The 27,193-nt window shown below is 40.2% G+C and overlaps 1 protein-coding gene across 6 annotated transcripts in view; it reads right to left on the reverse strand.

Moving 5' to 3' along the window:
- Nucleotides 1-27,193, reverse strand: part of SLC6A14 (solute carrier family 6 member 14) — a 446,075-nt gene that overhangs the window by 88,049 nt on the left and 330,833 nt on the right. For all 6 annotated transcript variants that reach the window (XM_086387224.1, XM_086387223.1, XM_086387225.1 and 3 more), the window contains one exon: nucleotides 25,726-25,825. The gene's annotated coding sequence lies outside the window, so the exon portion shown is untranslated. The remainder of the gene's footprint in view (nucleotides 1-25,725; nucleotides 25,826-27,193) is intronic.

The following is a 27,193-nucleotide window of genomic DNA, read 5'->3' on the forward strand; positions in this document are numbered from 1 at the left end:
ATCAGTTCTAATGAGATGGATGAAACTGGAACCTATTATACAGAGTGAAGTAAACCAGAAAGAAAAACACCAATACAGTATATTAACGCATATATATGGAATTTAGAAAGATGGTAACGATAACCCTGTATGCAAGACAGCAAAAGAGACACAGATGTAAAGAACAGACTTTTGGACTCTGTGGGAGAGGGTGAGGGTGGGATGATTTGGGAGAATGGCACTGAATCATGTATATTATCATGTGAAATGGATCACCAGTCCAGGTTCGATGCATGGGACAGGGTGGTCAGGGCTGGTGCACTGGGATGACCCAGAGGGATGGGATGGGGAGGGAAGTGGGAGGGGCGTTCTGGATGGGGAACACATGTACACCCATGGCTGATTCATGTCAATATATGGCAAAATCACTACAATATTATAAAATAATTAGCCTCCAATTAAAATGAATAAATTTATTTAAAAATTAAGAAAAAACAAAAAAATAGTGAAATTCAGTATAGAAGAAGGAAAAAAAAAAATAAATCCCTCACAGACGGCCCAGCCTCTTGTTTCTGGAATGCCCTTGTTCCTTTTTCATTGGACCTTAAAACCTTCCAAGGCATGTCTTTGAATTTGCAAGACAGAGAAGTGAGCGATTAATGAAAAGGGAACATTCTATCAATGGTAAAATATCTATGTTCAAACTCCGACTGACACTTATTAGTGCATGAGTGTAGATATTTTACTATTAAAAATAATGTTGTGCAGGAGTGACATCAGCAAAATGGCAGTATAGGAAGTTTTGTTACTGAACCAAAGTTGGATCTGCTTGCCAGCATGCAATAAAGCCAATAAAGCCACTGACACTGAGTTGTGGTGAAGGAAAGTGCAGCGTTTATTGCAGGGCACCAAGCAAGGAATTTGGAGTTTCCCAGGTTGAGCTTGTGGTAAAGAATCTGTCTGCCAATGTAGGAGACATAAGAGATGTGAATTCAATCCTTGGGTCGGGAAGATACACTAGAGGAGGGCTCAACCCACTTCAGTTTTCTTGCCTGGAGAATCCGATGGACAGGGGAGCCTAATGGGCTATAATCCATAGGTTTGTCAAGAGTCGGACATGACTGAAGCAACTTGGCATACACGTAGGCAAACAAGGAGTTGAGAACAGCTAGTGTTGGAAGAGTCCAAACTCTCCAATGGGTTTTAGTAAAGCAGTTTTTAAAGACCAGGTGAGGGAAGGGGGTAACAGGACAAGAGATCATCTTGTGCAAAATTCTCTGGTTGATTGATAGTGAGGTACAGGGCAGTGTCATAGGGGTTAACATGATCAGTACTAAGGTTCCAATAGGTCTGGGTGCTATGTGGTCGTGGTCATGGTCATCAAGTAGTCAACTTCTATTTGGTGCAGGTTTTATTTAGCATCTGTAAAACAACTCAGGAAATATGCATCAGATACTATTATTTGGGTTTCCCTGAGAGCTCACTTGGTAGAGAATCCACCTACAATGCAGGAGACCCTGGTTCAATTCCTGGGTTGGGAAGATCCATTGGAGAAGGGATAGGCTACCCACTCCAGTATTCTTGGGCTTCCCTTGTGGCTCAGCCGGTAAAGAATCTGCCTGCAATGTGGGAGACTTGGGCTTGATCCCTGGGTTGGGAAGATCCCCTGAAGAAGGTACCAACTCCAGTATTCTGGTCTGGAGAATTCCATGGACTGTATAGTCCATGCGGTCACAAAGAGCTGGACACAGCTGAGTGACTTTCACTGACTCACTCACTATTATTTAGGTACTTCAGAGAGGGGCAAAAGCAGAGGACATGGGGGAAGGGCCTGCTCCCACTCAAGGCCCCACAGATTCCTGCTCAGTTAATTTCACCCAGGCACTGGGCAGCTCGGAGACCCCAGACAACTCCCTGACATCAGACCCCAAGCAGTCTCACATGAATCAGGAAACCTGCTCACTCTGGCATCTACCTACTCCTGCAGCCCCAAGCACCTCACATGACTCTGTTTACCTTTGACAGGGGAGCTTCCTGTGGGAACACATGCCCCTGCTACCCCTCCCTCAAGTCCAGGTAGCTCAGTGTAGAGAGAGAGACACCTTTCCCATCAGAGCAGGAGAGTAAGTGAGTGCTCAGTTTCACCGCAGACCCCAGAACAGACCACCTCAGCACCAGATCAACTCCCCTAGCCTCAGCAGCTCCCTGTGGGTTCCTGCTAACCTAAGCTCCTCCTGGCCCTGACACTTACAGGCTCCAATGGCCCCATGTGGGCCCAGCAACCCCAAACAATATCCTTGACACAGGTTTCTGGTGGGCTTCTGTGAATCCAGACCCTGGTTCACCCTGGTACTTACCTACTCCAATGGCCCCAGGTGACTTCCACAGCAGGGCTCCCTGTAGGCTCCCCAAAACTCAGACCCCTATCTTACCCCTGTAATTATTTGTTCCAGTGACCACAGATAGCTCCTGTGACAGCAGGCCCCTGGCAGGCTCACCCTACTAACTGCCTACTCCAGAGGCCCCATGGCCCCAGGAAGCTTTCACAGAAAGCTCCCTCCAGGCTCACAGGAATCCTGGCCCCTGGCTTAACACAGCCCCTACCTTCTCCACCAGCCCCAGGAACCTCCCATGGTTCCAGGCAGCTTACGTAGTAGGGCTCCCTCTAGCTCCTGGGAACACAGGTCCCTATCTAACCCTGGTGCCAATAGAATATTAACAGCCAAGTGGTATTAAGGACCCAGTTGAATGCATCATGTATTTTCATTAAGCCATGTTAGTATGGCCTTTACTTCAACAATCTTGGGATTCTTGATTGAGGTTAGAGCAAATGGTGGCTGCCCAGGTTTGGAGGTCAGCAAAGAAGTATGGGGTAACCTCAAGAGGGTCAAAAGTTATAGGGATTAAGTAAAGCACTGTTGAAATGGTTCCCCATGGGGTTCAATGGGCTCCCAGGTAGCTCAGCTGCTAAAGAATCTGCCTGTAATGCAGGAAACCCCAGTTTGATTCCTGGGTCAGGAAATTCCTCTGGAGAATGGATAGGCTACCCACTCCAGTATTCTTGGGCTTCCCTGGTGGCTCAGATGGTAAAGAATCTGCCTGCAATTTGGGAGACCTGGGTTCCATCCCAGGGTTAGGAAGATCCCCTGGAGAAGGGCATGGCAACCCACTGCAGTATTCTTGCATGGAGAATCCCCATGGATGGAGGAGCCTGGCAGGCTAAAGTCCATGAGGTTGCAAAGAGTTGGACATGACTGAGCGACTAAGCATAGTACAGCATAGCACATGGGGTCCGACTGAGGACAGTGTTAAAATAAAGTCAATCAGGATGAAGGGCTGGATAAACAGAGGATTAAAGTGACTGTAGACCATGATGAAGACAATAGTAAATAAGCACATTGAATGAATTCAGTAGATGGGAAAGAGGGGGTATGGGGAAAAGGTCATAGTGAGTTCTGATTCCTAAAGAGAAAATTTGTCTTCCTGTGTTTTCTATGGAATATGAATTCTAACATTTCCCAATACTCTATTGTACTTTATGAGAAAGAATAACTTTAGGTAATGTAAAAATCAATCCAGCCATATTAACTTTACTTTTTATTGTTGTTTTTAAGCTTTTTTATATTGGAGTATAGCTTATTAGCAATGCTGTGATAGTTTCACGTGTACAGCAGTGATTCAGTTGTACATATACATATATCTATTCTTTTTTGAATTCTTTTCACATTTAGGTTGTTATATAATATTGAGCAGAGTTCCCTGTACTACACAATAGGTCCTTATTGGTGATCCATTTTAAATATAGCAGTATGAACATGTCAATCCCAAATCCCCTAACTATCCCTTCCTTCCACCTTCCCCCTTGGTAACCATAGGTTCTTAATCTAAGTCTGTGAGTCTGTTTCTATTTTGTAAATAAGTTCATTTGTAAGCAAGGATATGTTTTCATAGTGCTACATAGATTTTTTCCCAAGATTCACTATACTTTCAGTTTTAAATCTATTTGTCTGATTATTTGATTACTCAGCACAAGCTAAACATTCAGTAAACATTTAGTGAGTAAACAAATTAATGTGATCTTTGAAAACAATATGAGCTAAAACAAATCCATTTCACTGAATTGTTTTCAGCAATAAATAAAATAGACTTTCTTATACAATAGAGAATTATACTGTTTAAATTATCTACCTAGAACTCCTTTTTGAGAAATGTCTTCAAAGCTTATGATGTAAGTCTTTTTTAATTTGTTTATTCTTTGAGGGTAGAATTGAATTTGGGCAATGGTGAAAGTTATCCATTACCTATTGTGCCTTATCGAAGCCCAGAGTATTAGAAAGGTGACTAAACAAGCAGAGTAACACCATTTGGGTCCCAAACTAAGTCATGGTCTTAACACGAGACTGACATTCCTGCGTGACTTATAAGGTGCTTCTGAAGACAATTAGCAAAGGAGTTATATACATGATTAAACAATCTCATGAGGCTGTCCAAGTTCCTGGTACACTTTTAAAAGTTGTATTTAACGTTACTTATAATACACTTATCTGCTTCATTTGGGATCTGGGAGTTAAATGAATGGTGAACATTAGAATGTATGGCAGATCTCTTTATTTTGTTGCTTGATTTGGAAAACTATAGTTTCTCCTATATTACCATCATCAATTACCCTTGTTCCTGACCCTGTATACTTTGAACTCTTCTAGCCTAGGAACAATGATAGAATCATAATAATAGTGCCAAAGCATGGCTCTGCCTTGGCTCATTCTGGTAGAAGTGACAACCCCTTACCCCGTTAAGATATCTTTCAAATATCTCTGGAAATGTACAGGGAGTATTTCCTATGTACCCTATAGCTACCCTATGGCATTCATGATGTCCCTTCCCCTTATCCTCCTTGTCTGCTCTAACTCTCCTTGACCTGTTGCCACTAATGCCAAAAAGGTACAGCTATGGTGCTGATGCTCAACAAAGGGACCACTGGTGCTGATGCTTGACAGGGACACTGCTTTCTGTTCTGGTGTCTATCCATATCTACATCAAGTCTGCCACTGTTCACTTTGGAGGGTGCTTACATCTACAGGGGCACTGGCTCTTGCTGCTGCTGAAATCACTTGCTTGGTCCTCTGTCTCTGTAGGAGCTTCTGGCACCATGATTGGTGACACAGAGCATTCTCATCTATCCAAGAGATTGTAATGAAAACAGCCCTTTTAGCTTTTATTCAATGTCATTTCAGCCTTTCAGACTAAGTCTCAGGCAGAAGTCCAAATGGCTGGGCCAGAGGACAACCAGCATTTATAGTGCATGGACTGAATTCAGAAAACAATGCATGGACCAAGTTCAGAAAACCATCTCTTCTCAAACCATGGCCCACTGTGCTTTTAACCAAGCAAGTGTGCATCTCACTTCTTTTCAGTTAAAGTGAATTACAACTTTTGGAGACGATGGGTATGTTTACAGGAGAGATCATGGTGACAGTATCATCAGTATATACTTATCTCCAAACTCATCAAGTTGCATACAATACATCAGATCAGATCAGTCGCTCAGTCGTGACCAACTCTTTGTGACCCCATGAATGGCAGCACGCCAGGCCTCCCTGTTCATCACCAACTCCCGGAGTTCACTCAGACTCACGTCCATCGAGTCAGTGATGCCATCCAGCCATCTCATCCTCTGTCATCCCCTTCTCCTCCTGCCCACAGTCCCTCCCAGCATCAGAGTCTTTTCCAATGAGTCAACTCTTTGCATGAGGTGGACAAAGTACTGGACTTTCAGCTTTAGCATCATTCCTTCCAAAGAAATCCCAGGGCTGATCTCCTTCAGAATGGACTGGTTGGATCTCCTTGCACTCCAAGGGACTCTCAAGAGTCTTCTCCAACACCACAGTTCAAAAGCATCAGTTCTTCAGCGCTCAGCCTTCTTCACAGTCCAACTCTCACATCCATACAATACATATGTACAGTTTTTTGTATGTTAATCATATAATCAATAAAGTGGTTTAGAAATAAAATAAATTAAAATGTATAATATCCATTCTATCCCAGAGTTCCTTTCAAATAAGCCCCCTGGTGCACACATTTTTAAAATTAATTTATTTATTTTAATTGGAGGCTAATTACTTTACAATATTGTAGTGGTTTTTGCCATACATTGACATGAATCAGCCATGGGTGTACATGTGTTCCCCATCCTGAACCCCCCTCCCATCTCCCTCCCCATCCCATCCCTCAGGGTCATCCCAGTGCACCAGCTCTGAGCACCCTGTCTCAAGCATTGAACCTGGACTGGAGATCTGTTTCACATAGATAATCTATATGTTTCAATGCTATTCTCTCAAGTCATCCCAGCCTCACCCTCTCCCACAGAGTCCAAAAGTCTGTTCTTTACATCTGTGTCTCTTTTGCTGTCTTGCATATAGGGTCATCATTACCATCTTTCTAAATTCCATATATATGTATTAATATACTGTATTGGTATTTTTCTTTCTGACTTACTTCACTCTGTATAATAGGCTCCAGTTTCATCCACCTCATTAGAACTGATTCAAATGTATTATTTTTAAAGGCTAAGTAATATTCCATTGAGTATATGTACCACAGCTTTCTTATCCATTCGTCTGCTGATGGACATCTAGGTTGCTTCCATGTCCTGGCTATTATAAACAGTGCTGCAATGAACATTGGGGTACACGTGTCTCTTTCCCTTCTGGCTTCCTCAGTGTGTATGCCCAACAGTGGGATTGCTGGGTCGTATGGCAGTTCTATTTCCAGTTTTTTAAGGAATCTCCACACTGTTCTTCATAGTGGGGTAAGCACATTTTATCTGATGATATGCTCAGATGTGTTATACATGAATTCTCAGGGAAAAAATGTTTCTGCTATTAATACACATCTACAATCACATGGGGCATCAAAATATTATTTAAAATACATGACAGGAGAAGGGAAAGCATCTGATTAGTGAAATTTTATGAGCTATATATCCTTTCAAAATAAAACTTCAGTTTGAGGATAAGGGTGTTAATATATACAGCATACATAAATGCTATTACGCTCTGGGGCCAAGGGAATAATTGGTAGATTATGTAGAGGTGATAAAATCAAGGCAACAAAACAAATAAAAGTGCGTTTATATAAATCCACTAAAACTCTCCTTTACTGTTCTCAGCTTTTATCTATTTAATAATACTTATTCATTATAAAAGAATTAAGTAATCTATATTTAATGTGTTATATTGAATAACCCTTGTTATGGCCGTGCTTACATAAAATCTACATATAATAATACTAATAATAATAGCTAATATTTAACTAGCCAACACAAATAACTTTTAAGAATTATATGTAGATTATTTTGCCCGATTCTTATAAACCTTTGAGATAGGTTCTATGATCACTCCCACGTTACATACGAGGAAACTAAGGCTTAGAACAAACAAGCAAGCTTCACAAGGACACAAAGCTGGCGAACAAAGAAACCAGGAATCAAACCCAGACAGTCAGACCACAAAGCCTATGTTTGTAACAGCTTCCTCTTAAAGCTGATGGGGACTACTGACATCTGAGGTGCAAGAGCAAAAGGTGATGCACTTTTACCCTGATGGACTAGAATAGATGATTTCCAGGCTCCCACTGACCTGCTATGGTGGATTATCTTGTTATGGATTGATGCTCCCACTGAAGTCAACTAGAAAAGACCATTTCTTGGGGGCATTTGAGAGGTGCCAAAGACAACTGGAACTTGAGGGAGCAAGACCTCAGAAAATGGAAACAGAGAGGTGAACCAACAAGCAGCTTTTCCCTTCAGTATATTTGCCAATTTGGGGTGTAGTTGAGAGACTGACAGGGCAGAGGGCTGTGATTAAGAGTCAGAGAAGTCAACAGACCTTTTGGCAAACTTAAAAAACTAGAAGAAGAAAAATGGATTTGGGGCTGTCAAGGGAACCAGGACTTTAAAGATCAACATTCCAGATAGAAGAGAGACAAAGAAAAGTGGCCTGACATTCTGTTCTTTTCCATCTTGAGAATTTGCTGAATTCATCACCTGTGCAGGACAGCAAGCTAGGTAAGAAGTAGAAAGCTTCCAAAAAGTGGAGCCAAGTTTTCAAGTAATTTCTTAGTTTTGCATTCCCACAAAGGAGAAGAGGCCTTAGTAATCAGAGCTGCTCTTGGTTGAGACCCATAGGGAGCTGCACTCCCGGCCTCTAGGGGTGAAACAGAGATAGACAGACTCAAAAAAAAAAAAAAAAAAAAAAATTACCCTGCAACCAAGTTCAGTCCCTGAAAGTGATCTGCCCTGAAATAGTCTGAGCACTAGAGATTAGGGTGAACCTGCTCTAGAGGAAGATGTCATCCAGAACCTCAACAATTTCTCACATACAATATCCAAGCTACTTTTCATTCATAATGTTCAGCAATTTCTCAAGCATAAAGACTAACATTCAATCTGGTAGCAGAGAAATCATCTCTTATCAAAAGACATAAATTCAGGAAAGGATGAAGAACAATGGAAAGATTCATATCTTGGAATGAATGGGAAGATTCATGTCATTTCTTAAATATAAATTAATATTGACTATATAAAAAGTTAATAGTAAAGTTTTGTGTAGTCAAAATATGTGTATAGTTAAGAAGCATCACAACAATATGAAAGACTGAAAGTGAATGAGCTTAAGTTACTATCAGGGCATGACATTATCAAGAAAGGGGTAAAAGTACTAATTTGTATTAAATTATATGAAGTCAACAATTCATGTGGAGAGGCTGTTGTTGTTTAGTTGCCAAGTCGTCTCCAACACTTTTGCAACCCCTGCCTGGCTTCTCTGTCCATGGGATTTCGCAGGCAAGAATACTGGAGTGGGTTGCCATTTCCTCTTCCAGGGGATCTTCCCAAGCCAGGGATTGAACCCAAATCTCCTGCATTGGCAGGTGGGTTCTTTACCACTGAACCACCTGGAAAGCCCAATATCTAAGGCAGTGGTTCTCAAATTTTTGGTCTCAGGGTTCCTTTACACTCCCAAAATCTATTAAAAGCCCCAGTGAGCTTTTGTTTTATGAGTTATATTTGTTGACACTTACCATATTAAAAATTAAAACTGATGTTCCTGTCTTCTATATTCTTGCACTTTTTGTCTACTTGTTTTATTGTTTATTGAGTAAGTTATCTCCTATTATGAAAGTAAAGTATTTTTTTTCAGTTCCTCCAGGTTTTTGTTCTATATATTCTGAAGCAATGAGTATAAGTTGGGACAACTCTTGGAAAACTGATTGGCATTATTTACTAAACAAGGATAATGTACATCTTATGACCCATCAATTTCACCCTCTGGTATTTACCCAACAGAAATGCATATATATGTGCAATCAAACATATATTTTTCATAATAGAAATATATAGTTTCTCATTTAAATAATCCGAAGTCTGAAACAGCCCAAATATCTAGCAACAATATAATGGATAAGTGTGGTGTATTCATACAATGGAAAATTATTCAGCAATGAAAATTATAAACTCATATTACACAAAACAAAGTGTATGAATCTAACAAACTTTATGTTGTATTAAAGGAGAACACACACACAAAAAAAAATATTCTATGGTTCTATTTATATAAAGCTCAAAATCTTGCAAATGTAATCTAAAATCATGGAAGTGCAAATAATGCTTAATTTTGGAGGTGGATAATAACTGGAAGAGGGTGTGAGGGAGGCTCTGGTGCTCTGGTAATGTTTTATGTCTTAAATTTGGTCATGATTACCTAGGTATGTTTACAGTGAAAGCTCATCAAGCTGTACACATATAATCTGTGTATTCTTTTGTATGTTTATTATACTTTGATACAAAAGTTTAGGGGAAAAAAAAAAAAAAAAGCCCTTTATCTCCATCCCAGACTGCTTTCCTCAGCTCTAGACGTCTCCACTAGGATGTTTCTTGGGTGATTCTTAACACATTCAAACCTGTATCCAGGAGGTTCCCTGGTGGCTCAGCAGTGGGGAATCTGCCTGCCAATGCAGGAGATGTGAGTTTGATCCCTGATCCAGGAAGATCCCACATGCTGCAAAGAACTGGGCTCATGTGACACAACTATTCAGCCTGTGTTCTGGAGCCTGGGAATCGCAACTAATGAGCTCAGGTGCCACAACTACTGAAGCCTGCACACCCTAGAGCTGGTGCTCTGCAATAAAAGAAGCCACTGCAATGAGAAGCCTGTACGCTGCAACTACAGAAAGCCCACACAGCAACGAAGATCCAGCACAGCCAAAAATAAATAATTTTTAAAAAATACCTGTGCCCCTCTGTTGGGGGCCAGAGTGAGGTACTCCGCCCGTGACAAAGGTCATGAGGAAGGAGGCTCGACATACGCAAAGGCGGGATCGAGCCTCAGGAGTCCCCCTGGAACTCCTCGAGCATCTACCCCCATAACCAGAGCCTGCCTACTTTACTACTTTGTGCTCACCTACACCTCTGACTTTACGGGGGGCTGTCCCCCACCACCTCTTTCGGAGAAGGAGTTAACCTAGAGCTCCAGTCAATAAAAACTCTTGGGTGTGACAAGAGTGTTTTAACCTACAAACTCCTCTGAAGGTTCTCTGGCCTGCCTGACAGGCTTGTCCGGCCACATGTGATCACTCACAGCCTCCCAACTGTGAGAGGCACAAGATGCTTTAAACCTTCTAAAAACAGGTTCCTTAGAAAAGTTAGAAAACTATTAGTATAAGTATAATGGGCTGATTAGAAATTGTGTTGGTGAAGGGTTTTTCATTTGTTGAGCCAATGTTTGTTGCTAAGTCTCCACATCCCCTGCCCTTACACACATTAATGAATATATAGAATTAACCTTTGATATTAATCACATTAGACCTTAGGCTAAGTAAATTCTTTCCTTAACTAAAACCCACTACACCCTCACCCTGTAGGAGTGTAACTTTACTTGGGTGGCGTCTGTTTTGAGAATAATCAGCCCTGGAGAAATAAGTGTCCTGATTGACTGACCGCTGTCACAAGGAGAGGGTCGTAAATTGTCAGCAGGCCCCCCTGGCCAGAAGATGATGTAACACCCCTAAGACCTCTGTATACATTTGTGTGAAGCACCTGACTTTAATAAAAGTCAGGACTGCTGTCCCCACGTGACTTTTGCATAACATCTCAGTGTATAAAAGTAGACCATGGAAAATAAAGAATTGGGATCAGTTTCTCGAAATACTGGTCTCCCCATGTCGCTCTCTCTCTCACTCTGGTTGAGTCTCCATCTGGAGCGCGGAACCCACTATGCTTACTAATTATGCCTGGGCTTCTAAGATCCGACCGGGGAGGCCTCAGTGTCTCCTCTCCTTCGGGAGAACGGAAGGACGCCTGCGGCCTACGTAAGTGGTGCAAACTTCTTGTCTTGAAGTTTTATTGGTCTCCCGCGTAAACCAAGCTACTCAGCCTCTTTTCTCCACTGAATTTTCCTACTGAGCTATCCTTATTCTATTACTCTTTATATCTTTAATTAATATCTAATTGAAGCTATTGTATCCTGATCCTCGCCTATGCCGTCTCTCCTTCGAATACCCTGGATCAGCCGGGGCTGGTCCCCGGCACCCCTCATTTTCCCTTCTTTCAAATCTGTCCCTACTAGGATATTGCTAACCCAAATGAATGGCATCCCTTCCAGCCTATTTACCTAAGACAGAAACATGGGAATCAGTTGACTCTCCTCTCTCATAACACCCTAGGCTGTGTCACTCAGTTTCTCAACAAATACTTCTCACATCTTATCTCTTGTATCTATCTAAAGTCCACTCCTCATTTCCATTCCCAATTCTCAGCATTTCTCATTTAGACTTTCAAAAGCTTCGTAAAGTGATCTCTGGGCCTCCAAGTATGTGGTCTTACTAATTCACTCTTTGCTTTTAGCACACGTGACATTTCTAGGACACAAATTTGGTCATGCCATTTTCTTACCTAAAATCCTTCAACAACTCTCCATTGCTTTCAGCACAATGATAAAACACCATACCATTGCTGAAAAGTACAACCTGTCCCCAGCCTAACTTCCCAGCCTCACCTTGCTTGACTGTTCCTGATCCCTCCTGCCAACCCAGAACTCTCAAGTCACTTTACCATAGAAACTTTGCCCTTTAGTGGTAGTGAACTATGATATGTTTCCCCAAATTCACTCTTCTTTCTTCTTTTCTCTTCTATACCCTTCAAATTTTTCTTAAGTTGAACTGAAACACCACCTCTCAAAAAACTCAACACCATTCTCCCTTCTTAAAAACCACCACAATATTGTAAAGTAATAATCCTCCAATTTAAAAAATTAATTTTTAAAAGTTATGAAGCATTCTTGATCAATAATTAAAAAAGCCCACCCCCACTTGAATCTAATTAAGATTCTAGCTATACCTGTCAACTTACAGAAAACACAGATAGCTGAGGGACATGAGGATGAAATCAGTACAACAGAGAATGTGGGAAACTCCAAAGAATAAGCTAATCAGCTCCTTCAACAGATAAGTTCCAAGAACAAAAAAGGAATTGGAAAAAGAACTCACAGGTTAGACTTAGAAAAGATACAAATAATCATATATAGATCTTAGTGTCAGAATTAAAAGAAACAAATCATTATACAATTTTGACATTTGAATGCTTATTAAATATTTGATGACATTAAGGAAATACTGTTAATTTCTCAGGTGCACTAACTGGTTCTATTTATTTTAAAAATTCCTACATTTTAGAAAATCATACTGAAATATTTACAGATGAAATGACATGATGTCTGAGTTTTGATTCAAAATAATAAGGGAGTGAGCCAGTGGGTAGGTATTAATGATACAAGATTAGCCATGAATTGATCATTGTTGAAGTTGGTTCCAAATAGGAAAAGGAATTCGTCAAGGCTGTATATTGTCACCCTGTTTATTTAACTTATATGCAGAGTACATCATGAGAAACGCTGGACTGGAGGAAACACAAGCTGGAATCAAGATTGCCGGGAGAAATATCAATAACCTCAGATATGCAGATGACACCACCCTTATGGCAGAAAGTGAAGAGGAACTAAAGAGCCTCTTGATGAAAGTGAAAGTGGAGAGTAAAAAAGTTGGCTTAAAGCTCAACATTCGGAAAATGAAGATCATGGCATCTGGTCCCATTATTTCATGGGAAATAGATGGGGAAACAGTGGAAACAGTGTCAGACTTTATTTTTCCGTGCTCCACAATCACTGCAGATGGTGACTGCAGCCATGAAATTAAAAGACGCTTACTCCTTGGAAGGAAAGTTATGACCAACCTAGATAGTATATTCAAAAGCAGAGACATTACTTTGCCAACAAAGGTTCGTCTAGTCAAGGCTATGGTTTTTCCAGTGGTCATGTATGGATGTGAGAGTTGGACTGTGAAGAAGGCTGAATGCCGAAGAATTGATGCTTTTGAACTGTGGTGTTGGAGAAGATTCTTGAGAGTCCCTTGGACTGCAAGGAGATGCAACCAGTCCATTCTGAAGGAGATCAGCCCTGGGATTTCTTTGGAAGGAATGATGCTAAAGCTAAAACTCCAGTACTTTGGCCACCTCATGTGAAGAGCTGACTCGTTGGAAAAGACTCTGATTCTGGGAGGGATTGAGGGCAAGAGGAGAAGGGGACGACAGAGGATGAGATGGCTGGATGGCATCACTGACTCGATGGACGTGAGTCTGGGTGAACTCCGGGAGTTGGTGGTGGACAGGGAGGCCTGGCGTACTGCGATTCATGGGGTCACAAAGAGTCGGACACGACTGAGTGACTGATATGATCTGATATGATCTGAAGTTGAGTAATGGGTACCTGGGAGATCTTAATACTATTATCTCTGCTTTTGCATGTGTTTGATATCATCCATTATAAAGTTTTTAAAACAACAATATCTAAAGAAAATTTGATAGAGAACCTAGCTTTTCACTAATACATTTGGTTATTTGTGTTATCATAGACTTTTAATGCTTTTTGGATACTTTTCTTCAATCAAGACTGAAGCCAATAGACTTCAAGTGCTAGTGGGTTATTTTTAGCTCTGCAGGCCCAAGAACTTGTCAGTGAATATGTAAGCAGCCCCTGAAAGCTAACAGATAGTTTGACTTCACCAAGACATATTTTAACTCAACCTTTACATCTGGTGCCCCCATGCTGCACTAACCTCCAACCCAAGTGTACCTCTTAAATCTTTTCATCACACAATGCCTTGCCTAATGCTGATTCTTTTCTTAAATTCCCCTTCAGTAACCCCACAGAAAACTCCATGAACAAGATAGCATCTAAAGAGAGATCACAAGAGGTCAGCAAGCCTGCACACAGTGAAATATGACAAAGACTCTGACCCCCTCCCCAAATGATTAACTGACACTAGCTTCCCCCTTTTCCCTTTAAAAACTTTCTTGGTTGAGCAGAGTCTTTGGAGTTGGTTCTGGAACATAAGTCTGCCTTCTCCTGAGGTTGTCAGCCTCCTGTAAAAAACAACCTCTCCTCTCCCAACCAACACTTGTCTTTCAAGTGGTGAGCAGGCAAAACCTGAGTTCAGTAACAGATTCAGAATTTCATCCCAACTCATCTCAAGTCTCTGGTCTTTAGCAGAGAGGTTTTGATCTTACAAGTATTGGTGTAAATTATTTTAGTGAGTTGTGTAGTTCTTTAGTAGCAGGTGGACAAAATGTTTAGATAGGGATTTCTACTGATGTACATGTATGGAATCAATTAAGAGTCAGTTCTTGTTGTGGGAGAATGATAATTAAGACATTATCCTAACTCCTCTGGCAGCTTATACTATAGTAATGAAAACAAAAACTATACACAAATCATCAGAAAACAAAGCTGCTAGTATGGAAAATGTACCAGATCAGAGGAAGGAGAGACTCAAGGCAGGAAGATCACCTCAAGGAAAACTCTTATACAATAATACAGGTAAAGTATAATGAGGAGCTGATGGCCAGGACAGTGGTAGTAATGGAGAGGAGGGATAAGTTCAGGGCAGGGATGTGCCCTCCCTAGATGTCATCTTCTTTGAGCCTTGGTGATAGTGGCTTTTCTCAACCCTCTGACTCACATCCTTTAGTCTCCTTAGTTCCTGTTTCAATCCAGGGTCCTTGAGTGTGTATAGCCAACATCAGGATAAACCCCAACAGTGCTCATGTTGCTTTGCTAAAATGTGTCAAGATGCAGAAACTGTCCAGACACTAAGGCATGACATCTCTTAGGGGACACTGAAGATGGTGTGCCCCACATTAGGTGTAAAAGGCATCCCCTCGAGGAGCTGTGGGTACCATTAGGGGAGGGGGCAGGGAGGGGGCCTATAACAATCATGTCCTCGTGATCCCTAAGAGAATATCAACACTAGAAAGCCATTGAAGTGAAACATCATATTAACAAATTGAATAAAAATCATATGGTCATCTCAATAGATGCAGAAAAAGCTTTTGACAAAATTCATCACACATTTATGAGTCATTGAAATAACAGCTGCCACTGACCCCCCTCCCCCAATTCCATGCAATTCACTGCCTAATAAAGTATGAAGTAATGCTGAGCAATGTGGTGTCACACTGACATTTTGTCCATTTATAGAACCTTCCAAGTTCCTCACCACTTCAAGCCATTTCAACATATCACTCTAACTAAAAAGCTTTTCTGCAAGCTCTTTGTCTCTCTCACATTCTCATTTTTCAGGTCTCAGATTAGAAGTCACAGCCTCAACAGAGGCCTCATCTCATATAACTCTAAACCAGGTGCTCTAAACCAGGTGCCCCTAATCACTTTCTATCCAAACATCCTTTTACAGTATACTTTTTAGCAGCAATCACCTTCTAAAATTAGCCTATTCCTATTTTTTATTGTCCTTTTTGTTTCTCTCCCCCATCAAAACACCAGCTTCCCAAAGGCAAAGAAATCATGCCAACCTTGTTTTTTTTATTTTATCTGCATTGCCTTTAGTGTTCAATAAATACTTATTAAATGACTGAGTCAATATTTAGGTTTTTTGATTAACCTTTGCAACTTAATGGGAGCCACCACCAATCCTTCCTTTGACTAGCTTCTTAACAATGGCTCAATCAATAAGGTATTAAATGTTTGCTTCTAATCATGATGAGATCTGTGGGTTTTTTGCATTAACAGTCTTGCTCTTCAAAATGTCTACTAAATTCACAGTCCTATAGTCTTCTGAATTCTTATGAAATAAACCTTTGGTTGAGCTATATATCAGTGCTTGTTCTAGCCAACGGTATCCAAAAGTGCTTTGACTATCATTACCAATTGGGAATATTAAAGAATATATAGAATATAAAGACATAGAGAGTTTATATTCTAAATTCTCCATAGGTCCAGCACATAGCTCAGTAACAAAATAAATACATTTCAGAGGCATTCAAAGTCAGTAATTCAACAAGCTCATGTTTTCTCTCTGCTCAGCCTACTCTGCAACTTTGCCATCTGGCTTCTAAGATTTAATCATCAACAAAACACCTCAAAGGAGGTTTTAAACTTAATTACTATTTGCGTTTTGATTAAAGAACTATAGTTAAGAAGTTAAAAAACAGAGAGGAGTCGTAAATAATAACTGGTCACACCATCCCAAAGCAACTAGTAAAGCTCCTCTAGTGTGTTTCAGGCTTCAGCAGTTCCTCTGTTTCCAATGAAATAGAGAAGGACAGAAACGTGAAACCCTGCTGGCATAACACTGAACCTCACAATACATGATTTTCCTGACAGCCCCATTTACTTCTTAAGAGGCTACTCATTGTTTTTAACATTCTTTCCCCCTAGTGTACCCTTGGAAATTCCTGTTGCCGGGGACATAGAGTCAATCTATTGTTCACCAGCTCAACAGTCCAGCCTTAGTGTTTTGAGTTTGGATCTAAGATCAAATAAAGCAGCCCTCCATTGCACATCCTCAGGGGCCCAGAAAAGGCAGGTATCCTGGAATCAAATTGAGATAACATTGAAATTTGTTTCAAAAAGTATAAAGTAATAACAAAGTAATTTGTTTTTGTAACATACACATAGATTCTTCTAGGTAATACTCAAGATAGGCTGGCAGGTATTAGTATTAGATACATTATAAGTCAAACCAGAGAAGAATTTAGGTCAAATATATGTACTTGGGTTTTATGTTCTATTCCAGTTACAGAATTACAGAAATCAAAGATCAGCTCATTACCTCACAAAGGTGATCTGTGGCCCAGCAGCACTGGCACCACTCTGTACCTTGTTTTAAATGTAGTTACAGACCCCACTCCACACCTACTACATGAAAGTTCCATGTGTCCCACCTAACCTAGTGGATATAGAGGTCATCTTTAGAAGCACCTAGTTCTTCTCAAACTTTAATGGATATAACTACATGAGAATTTGTAAAAATTCAATTACTGATTCTTCTGTAGGACTGGCATAGAAAGTGGCATCTCCTGTAGGAGCCACTATTAAATATTCAAGAATGTCTTTTATGTTAGCTAACACTATAGAATAAAAGCACCTTCATGTTGATGCCTCTCAGAGAAGTACCTTTTCTTTAGCCCTGGAGTACACTTGCTGTTAGACTTTCTGATGGCTCAGATGGTAAAGAATCTGCCTGCAATGCAGGAGACCCGGGTTCAATCCCTGGGTCAGGAAGTTCTCCTGGAGAATGGAATGGCAACCCACTCTATTTTTCTTGCCTTGAGAATTCCAAGGACAGAGGACATGACTGAGCAAATAACACTTTCACTTTTGGGGCTTCCCTGTTGGGATGTGCTTGAGACAAACACCCAAGAAATCTCCCAGTGACCATTCTTGATGAGCGAATTTGGACTGACAAGTAGACAGATACATTGACTAAAAAAAAAAAAAAAAAACAGTAAAAGTCACTCAGTTGTGTTCAACTCTGCGACCCCATGGACTATATAGTCCATGGAATTCTCCAGGATAGAATACTGAAAAAACAAATGCATGACCTAAAAGTTGAGAAATAATTTTTATTTGGTGGACAAAACTGAGGACTTAAGCATGGAAGATGTTGTTTTTCAGTCGCTTAGTCCTGTCAGACTCTTTGCGACCCCATGGACTGCAGGAAGCCAGGATTCCTTGTCCTTCACCATCTCCTGGAGCTTGCTCAAACTCATGTCCATTGAGTCGGTAATACCATCCAATCATCTTGTCCTTTGTCATCTCCTTCTCATCCTGCCTTCAATCTTTCCCAGCATCAGGGTCTTTTTTAATGAGTCGGCTCTTCATATCAGGTGGCCAAAGTATTGGAACTTCAGCTTCAGCATCAGTGCTTCCAATGAATATTCAGGACTGATTTCCTTTAGGATTGACTGGTTGGAGCTCCTTGCAGTCCAAGGGATTCTTAAGAGTCTTCTCTAACACTACAGCTCAAAAACATCAATTCTTTGGTGCTCAGCTTTCCTTATAGTACAACTCTCACATCCATTCATGACTACTGGAAAAATTACAGCTTTGACTACACAGACCTTTGTTGGCCAAGTAATGTCTCTACTTTTTAATACACTGTGTAGGTTTGTCATAGCTTTTATTTCAAGGAGCAAGCATCTTTCAGTTTCATGGCTGCAGGCACCATCTGCAGTGATTTTGGAGCCCAAGAAAATAAAGTCTGTCACTGTTTCCATTGTTTCCTCATCTATTTGCCGTGAAGTGAAGGCACTGGATGCCAAGATCTTCATTTTCCGAATGCTGAGTTTTAAGCCAGTTTTTTCACTCTCCTCTTTCACTTTCATCAAGAGGCGCTTTAGTTCCTTTTTGCTTTCTGCCATAAGGGTGGTGTCATCTGCATATCTGAGGTTATTGATATTTCTCCTGGTAATCTTGATTCCAGCTTGTGCTTCATCCAGCCCAGCATTTCACATGATGTACTTCGCATATAAATTCAGGACTGTGAAAAGCTGGATACTGGCTGCAGATAGCTAAAGTGGATATCAAAGAAGTGATTTCAGTAAGCCCAGACTCTTGCATCTTCCCATACATAGAAAAGTGCTAAATACATTAACTTAAAATGTCTGGTTTTCTTGAAATAACAGTAATCTTTGGAAGTTCCAACCACCTGGTTTTCCTATATATCCTGACTCCTCCAGTATCTCTTTTAAACAGTTCCTCAGAGCTATCTAGGGGCTCAGAGCTATCTGAAGAACTGTTTGGAAGAAGTAATAGAGGAGCCAATATATATAGAAAAACCTGGTGGTTGAAACTTCCAAAGATTACTGTTAATTCAAAAAAAAACCAGACATTTCAAGTTTATATATTTAGCACTTTTCTATGAATGGGAAGATGCAAGAGTCTGGGCTTACTGAAATCATTTCTTTGATACACTCCTTAGCTATCGGGGGCCAGTATCCAGCTTTTCTCAGTCCTGAATCCCTCAGGGTGACAGTTGGGGGTGGTTGCAAGTGGCTGATGGCTTGGTGGCAGGTGGCCTGTTTGTTTCCATCCTGAGTTCCCTCAAGGCTCACCATGGGGGCAGCTATAGTTGCTGTAGATGGCTTGATGACTGCAACATCCTTTGTTTGCTGATATGGCAGGCAGCTTTCTTTTACACCTAGTCCACATATAGGTGTAATTTTGAGCATCTCTAAAATATCCCAAGTAATATACAATTCTCTATCCATTAAGTTTATTCATAGTTTTACCAACAGGAGTTCAAGTGTAATTAGCTGATGGACCACTGACTGGAGCTCAAACCCTTAACATCGTCATGATTTTTACTATATTCTAACTGCTCTTTTAATTTCCTTTATCATAGAAATGCTTGGAAGAGTTCCCAAAAGATTTAAGAACACTGGATAGCAAGGAAAAACATATAATATTCTATATGGATAAAGTGCGCTGACAGCAGGAGCAATTTGAGACCTAACCATTCAAAATTTAGAATTAAATGTTCTCCTAACCCAGCTAGCCACAGTGTCACACTGGCTAGATCAGAAGTCAGTAGCAAAACAAGCCCAGTAGGCAGCAAGAGAAGCCTAATTATTTGGTTCATGTACTGAGGTTAGAAAACGAAAGGCTGTGAATTTCCCTAAATATCTCCATTCAAACTAACAGCCTTCAGCAAATGACATCAATTCATGTGATAGATTTTTTGGCATCTATCAGAGCAACACAAATACACATCTAAGCAGCCAGTATATGCAGATAGTTACAGATTTTACTATCTCCAAGATTAAGTTCATTCTTTATTGTGATTGTATTGTGGTCATATCCTAAACTTATAAACCATAGCTATATCAGAGGAACGTTGTAAAAATTTTTGTGGTGCTGGTTGCATGACTCTTGAATATACTAAAATCCATTGAATGGTATACTTTAAATATGTGAATTATGTCTCAATAAAACATCTTCAATAATTCATCTATATACAAACTGCCACAATTTAAAAATTCGTAAATAAGTCTTTTTTAAGCCACATTTTGAAGGCCATTGAGGATAAAAATATTATGTCTTATCCCTTATTTCAGAGATTATTAAAATATGTTAAAATTAACTTTGAGAAAACTCATTAAAATGTAAAATCTATAGAAGACCCTTTAAGATTTATATCCCCAGAAATAAGTAACAAGGTTTGACACAGCTCAGCTGAAACCAACCCACAGATCAGAGATTTCTGTCAGACTTTTGGAAGTTATTTTTATAGATCATAGAATATTGGAGCTTAAAGGGACCTTAAAGAAAGTCCAATCCAATCCTCTCATTTTCCAATGAAAAAAAAACATAAAGCATAAAGGAGAAAAAAAGAGCAGTGATGGGCTTCCCTGGTAACTCCGTGTAAAGAATCTGCCTGTCAATGTAGGAGATACAGGTTTGATCCCTGGTCCAGGAAGGTCCCACATGCAGCAGGGCAGCTAAGCCCATGCACTGCAATTATTAAGCCTGTGCTCCAGAGCCCAGGAACTGCAACTTCTGAGCCCATGTGCTGCAATTACTAAAGCCTGTGTGCCCTGCAGCCCCTGCTCCACAACAACAGAAGCCAGCACACCACAAATATAGATTAACCCCCACTTGCCACAACTAGAGAAAACCCCGCACAGCAAAGAAGATCCAGGACAGCCAATAAATAAATAAAATTATAAAAAAGAGTAGCTACTCATTAAAATAGACTCTTAAATTCATGACAGAATAATAGTAAAACACAGGCTTCCTTATTTCCAATCTGAGGTTCCCTCTAGGGAGTTGGATCCCAGCCACAAAGGGAAGCTTCCAGCATGCTATGGTCATGAAATTGAACCAAAGATCTGGTCCCTGCCCACATCTCCAAACGTATCTCCTGTCATTCTTCTCTTGCTCATCATTCTCCAACCCTATGACCACCGTTCTTTTCCTCTCACACACTATAGGACTTTTTTTTTCCACTTGCTATTTCTTCTGCCTAGAAAGCTCTTCCTCCAAATGCATCTTTGTATGACTGGCTGGTATCTATCCCACAGATCTGTTTAAGTGACAATTCTTTAGAGAGGACTTTTCTTAATACCCTATTTCCAGTAGTCACTAGCCTGTCTTCCTCCATCATAGCACTGGCCTAGTTCCATTACTTGTTCTTCTGCTCCTTGTCATGTTACATTTGTTTGTGCTTTTAAAAAAATAATAATACAGATCTCCCCCCACTAGATTGTAGCTTTATCAGAGCAGTTCCTGGCACACTGTAGCTGCTTAATATATACATGTCAAAGGAAGAACTAAATCTCTGAAGTACTTCTTGAGGAGACTCCCTATTGCCTGATGTCTAAATTCTTAAATGCCCTATTTTGATTTCCCAGGAACCAGGAAAAGCCTAGACAGAATGGGAGTCATGAACAGGAGAGCTAGACTAAGGTCTCCAGGAATAAAAAAGATTCAGAGAGGTAAGTAAACTAAGCTAAAGTCCTTAGAGACTCAAGCTTGATATGTAATGATCAGTTGAGGTTGACAAGTCTAAAGGGCAGGGACAGCATCAAAAAATGTGAAACACAGTCAAGAATCAGTAATAGTGGCACAGGAATGGAATGGCAGGCAAGTCCAGAGACACACATGTTAGTTCCTATGTGAATGTTGATAAATAGGACTTAACTTTATTGGTTTGCGGGCATGTGATGTGTGAGTGTGTAGGACTGAATTAAAGCTACAGGGTCAGGGCTAAAATGAACCATAATTTTAGAAGATTCATTTTCCTTCCCCAACTTCCATGGTGGATTGGCAGTGTGAGATTCTGTTAAAGTTAAGGGCACCAATTAGGGTCACTTCTTACCTTTGGTAGCAGTTTTACTATAAAAGTCCTTGGAGGAGAGATACCATATTTTATTCACATACTATGTACATAGTAGATGTTGAATAGATAGTTGCTAATTGAATAAACAATTGAATGAAAGGATTGTTCAAACAAATGAATGTTCAGCAGGACCACCCATGGCAACATTCTAAAATGTGCACGGGCACTCATTATCAGAGAAATGCAAATCAAAACCACAATGAGGTACCATTTCATGCCAGTCAGAGTGGCTGCTATCCAGAAGTGTACAAGCAATAAATGCTGGAGAGGGTGTGGAGAAAAAGGAACCCTCTTACACTGTTGGTGGGAATGCAAACTAGTACAGCCACTATGGAGAACAGTGTGGAGATTCCTTAAAAAACTGGAAATAGAACTGCCTTATGACCCAGCAATCCCGCTGCTGGGCATACACATCGAGGAAACCAGAATTGAAAGAGACACGTGTACCCCAATGTTCATCGCAGCACTGTTTATAATAGCCAGGACATGCAAGCAACCTAGATGTCCATCAGCAGATGAATGGATAAGAAAGCTGTGGTACATATACACAATGGACTATTACTCAGCCATTGAAAGGAATACATTTGAATCAGTTCTAATGAGGTGGATGAAACTGGAGCCTATTACACAGAGTGAAGTAAGTCAGAAAGAAAAACACCAATACAGTATACTAATGCATATATTTGGAATTTAGAAAGATGGTAACGATAACCCTATATGCGAGACAGCAAAAGAGACACAGATGTATAGAACAGTCTTATGGACTCTGTGGGAGAGGGAGAGGGTAGGGTGATTTGGGAGAATGGCATTGAAACATGTATAATATCATATAAGAAACGAATTGCCAGTCCAGGTTCGATGCAGGATACAGGATGCTTGGTACTGGTGCACTGGGATGACCCAGAGGGATGGTATGGGGAGGGAGGTGGGAGGGGGGTTCAGGGTGGGGAACATGTGTATATCCGTGGCAGATTCATGTTGATGTATGGCAAAATCAATACAGTATTGTAAAGTAATTAGCCTCCAATTAAAATAAATAAATTTAAATTAAAAAATAAATACATTAAAAATTTAAAAAAATAAATAAAATGTGCATGGGAAAGATGTAGAGTATAAGTTGACTCAACCTTCAGAAAGATTTTTCCTTTTTCAAAGGTTAAGTTATACTCTGTATTATATTTGAACACTGTATACTAGCTGTAACTCACTTCTTGGTCTGCATCATCCTTGAGTGTCTGCCCTCCTTTTCCATCTGAACCTTCTTCAATCTTTCTCTCTGGTTTTCTAAGAGGGTGTGGCACTTCCTGACTTTGAAGTATGTTGTTTCCTGGAGAAGGCATAGAGGACTATCTATAAGTTATCCGTAGACTTAACTAAGTTATGAAAATAAATATCAATTGTCCCAAAGGACACTGAATATGAAATTTAAAATAACACATAGCCCGCCAAAGGTCTATCTGTGTTATAATGGTGAATATTCTCTCTTTCTCTTTCCCTCTCCCTTTCCATCTCTCTCTTTCTTTTTTTTTTTACTTAGATATTTCTTGATTTTATTAGCATGCTTTCATCTCTCTCTTTCAATTCTGAAGCTCTGAAAGAGAAGTATCTAACAAAAAAGGACTATCCTTTGGAAGTGGTGATAGAGTTAGCTTGTTTTTACCTACTCTTAGCACTGGAGGAAATATGAACCTACTTACTTCAACCTGTTTTCTTAAGATAGCTCAAGTGTGATTCTTTTTTTTCCCTGTCTCCAAAGTCTACTGGTTACAGACACTGATCAAACAGCCCCTGTCATCCTTGAGGGCCATTAAAAGGAGCAGTCCCCTGTGGTAATGGTGTGGAGAAGTATGTTAGCATATAAGGAAGGAGAAGGAAAGAATACATATTTATTGAGCAGCTACTATGAGAAAGTCTCACGTGTATTATCTCATTTAATCTCTACAAATACTCACTGCCATAGGTACCTCTATTATTTCCATTTGCCAGATGAGAAAGTTCATTTGGAATTTTTCAGCCAAGATAGAATAATAAGGATGGGATTTACCTTCTCACTTAAAACAATCATAAAAACAAAACCAGACAAAATCCATGAAACGGTTTTTGAAACACTGGTTATCAATCAGTGAAGGGCAGTGATAACTAGGATAGGAAACGTATAAGCTGATCCCTATAATTGCCCCCAACTTACTATCTTCAGATATTTTCTGAACTATGGCATAGAGAACGGGAACTGAGGCAAAGGCAGTAAACTTCTTTGGTTAAACATGTATAGCTGTAAGTCTTATGACAGTAATACAGCCCTAGAGTCCATAGGATAGACCACTAGGGAGGAGAGAGCTGGAGAGAAAGCACTGGAGATCGGCAAAGGACCATCATTAAGTATTCAGCACAGTAATTACTGGTACATGTGTGAGGAAACTAACCAAGTCTGGAAAAGAACCATCTGAAAAAAATTAGAAAAAACTGTCTCGTGCTTACACAGGGTTGGAAATAATCCCTATCTCCACTATCCAGACTGGAAAAACTCATAACTCATGAGCACTGGGCAGAGTATACAGAAGGGTCATTCTTCAGTAGTGGGAAATTAGTAGCCCTAGACTGAACACTTCTCCAGATCTACCCAACAAAATCATCAAAGCAAGACCCAAATAGATAAAAATATTCCCAGGTAAATTAACTGCATCATAGGAAAAGGCTCAGGAATATTTATAGAGATACAACAATATCCAGCAGTCATCAAGGTGAAATCACAATGTCTGGCATCAAATCAAAGATTAACAGCCATGTCAAGAGGCAAGGAAACACGAGCCATAACGAGGAGAAGAGACAACTGAAACTGACTCAGACATGACACCAATGCTAGAATTAGCAGAGGACATGGAAACCCGCCTAGCTGGGTTTAGTACGTTCAGAAAGTTATGTAGATGCATTTGCTGTTGTTCAGAAGCTCTAATTTGCTTAAAGAGATCTCTAGTCTTTCCCATTCTATTGTTTTCCTCTATTTTTTTTTTTTTTTTTTGCATTGTTCACTAAGAAGGCTTTCTTACCTTTCCTTGCTATTCTCTGGAACTCTGCATTCAGATGGATATATCTTTCCTTTTCTCCTTTGCCTTTCACTTATCTTCTTTCCTCAGATGTTTGTAAGGCCTCCTTCAACAACCATTTTGCCTTTTTGCATTTCTTTTTCTTGGGGATGGTTTTGAACTCTGCCTCCTATTCAGTGTTATGAACCTCCATCCATAGTTCTTCAGGCACTCTGAGAACTTCATCTATTTGTTCAAGCTCACAGTATTCTATCCAGTATCCAAGCCCAGATCTTATTTCAAAGACTCTGCTCTTAGCATCACATTATACTAGGGTACCTTTTGTTAACTGTTTTTTCAGAGATTTGTAATTGAACACTGTCAGGAAGAAAATCACACACACACACACACACACACACACACACACGAGTCCAAAGAATACCAAGTTAGGGGTAATAGGAGAGATTTTCTTTCTAACCTTGACTTTGCTTCTGTTTACGCATAAAAACATGAGTGCATTAGTGATCCACTCTAGGCCACAGTGATGCTTCCACCAAATTAGGTCTTGGATGCAGAATCTGAAATGAAAGGATACAAATAAACTTATTTACAAAACAGAAACAGATTCACAGACTTAGAGAATGAATTTATGGTTACCAGGGGGGAAGAATTGGGGGAAGGGATAGTTAGGTAGATTGGGATTAACACATACACACTGCTATATTTAAAATGAATAACTGAAAAGGACTTACTGTAGACAACTCTGCTCAATGTTTTGTGGCAGCCTGGTTGGAAAGGGAGTTTGGAGGAGAATGGGTGCATGTATATGTATGGCTGAATCCATTTGCTATCCACCTGAAAGTATCACATTGTTAATGGCTGTTTGTTGTTTAGTCACTATGTCGTGCCCCACTCTTGTATAACTCCATGGACTGTAAGTCACCAGGCTCTTCTGTCCATGGGATTTCTCAGCAAGAACACTGGAGTCCACTGCCATTTCCTCTCAAGAGGACCTTTCCGACCAAGGGACTGACCCACGCCTCCTGCACTGCAGGCAGATTCTTTTTTTTTAATTTATTTAATTAATTTATTTTAATTGGAGGATACTTACAATATTGTGGTGGTTTTTGCAATACATCGATATGAATCAGCCATGGGTGTACATGTGTCCCCCCATCCTGAACCCCACTCCCACTTCCATCCCCATCCCATTCCTCTGGGTTGTCCCAGAGCACTGGCTTTGAGTGCCCTGCTTCAAGCACCAAACTTGTACTGGTCATCTATTTCACATATGGTAATATACATGTTTCAATGCTATTCTCTCAAATCATCCCACCCTCCCCTTCTCCCATAGAATCCAAAAGTCTGTTCTTTACATTTGTGTCTCTTTTGCTGCCTTGCATATAGGATTGTCATTACCATCTTTCTAAATTTCATATATATGTGTTAATATACTATATTGGTGTTTCTCTTTCTGACTTACTTCACTCTTCACTCCAGTTTCATCCACTTCATAAGAACTGACTCAAATGTGTTCTTTTTTATAGCTGAGTAATATTCCATTTGGAGAAGGAAATGGCAATCCACTCCAGGACTATTGCCTGGAAAATCCCATGGACAGAGAAGCCTGGTAGGCTACAGTCCATGGGGTCGCAAAGAGTCGGACACGACTGAGCGACTTCACTATTCACTAATATTCCATTGTGTATATGTACCACAACTTCTTTATCCATTAGTCTGCCAGTGGACATCTGGGTTGCTTCCATGTCCTAGCTATTGTAAACAGTGTGCACGTGGATTCTTTACTGCTGAACTACCAGGGAATCCGTGTTAATTGACTATACTTCAATATAAAATAAAAGTTTAATATTAACATAGGATCTTGGGAAATATCTTTCCAACAATATATGTGTACTCATTGCCACAGCCAGTATTTGACCCTCATC

The sequence above is a fragment of the Bos grunniens genome, chromosome X (genome assembly GCF_055505025.1).
Source record: "Bos grunniens cultivar Pamir isolate PY7600 chromosome X, Bosgru_T2T1.0, whole genome shotgun sequence".
NCBI classification, from domain to species: Eukaryota; Metazoa; Chordata; class Mammalia; order Artiodactyla; family Bovidae; genus Bos; species Bos grunniens.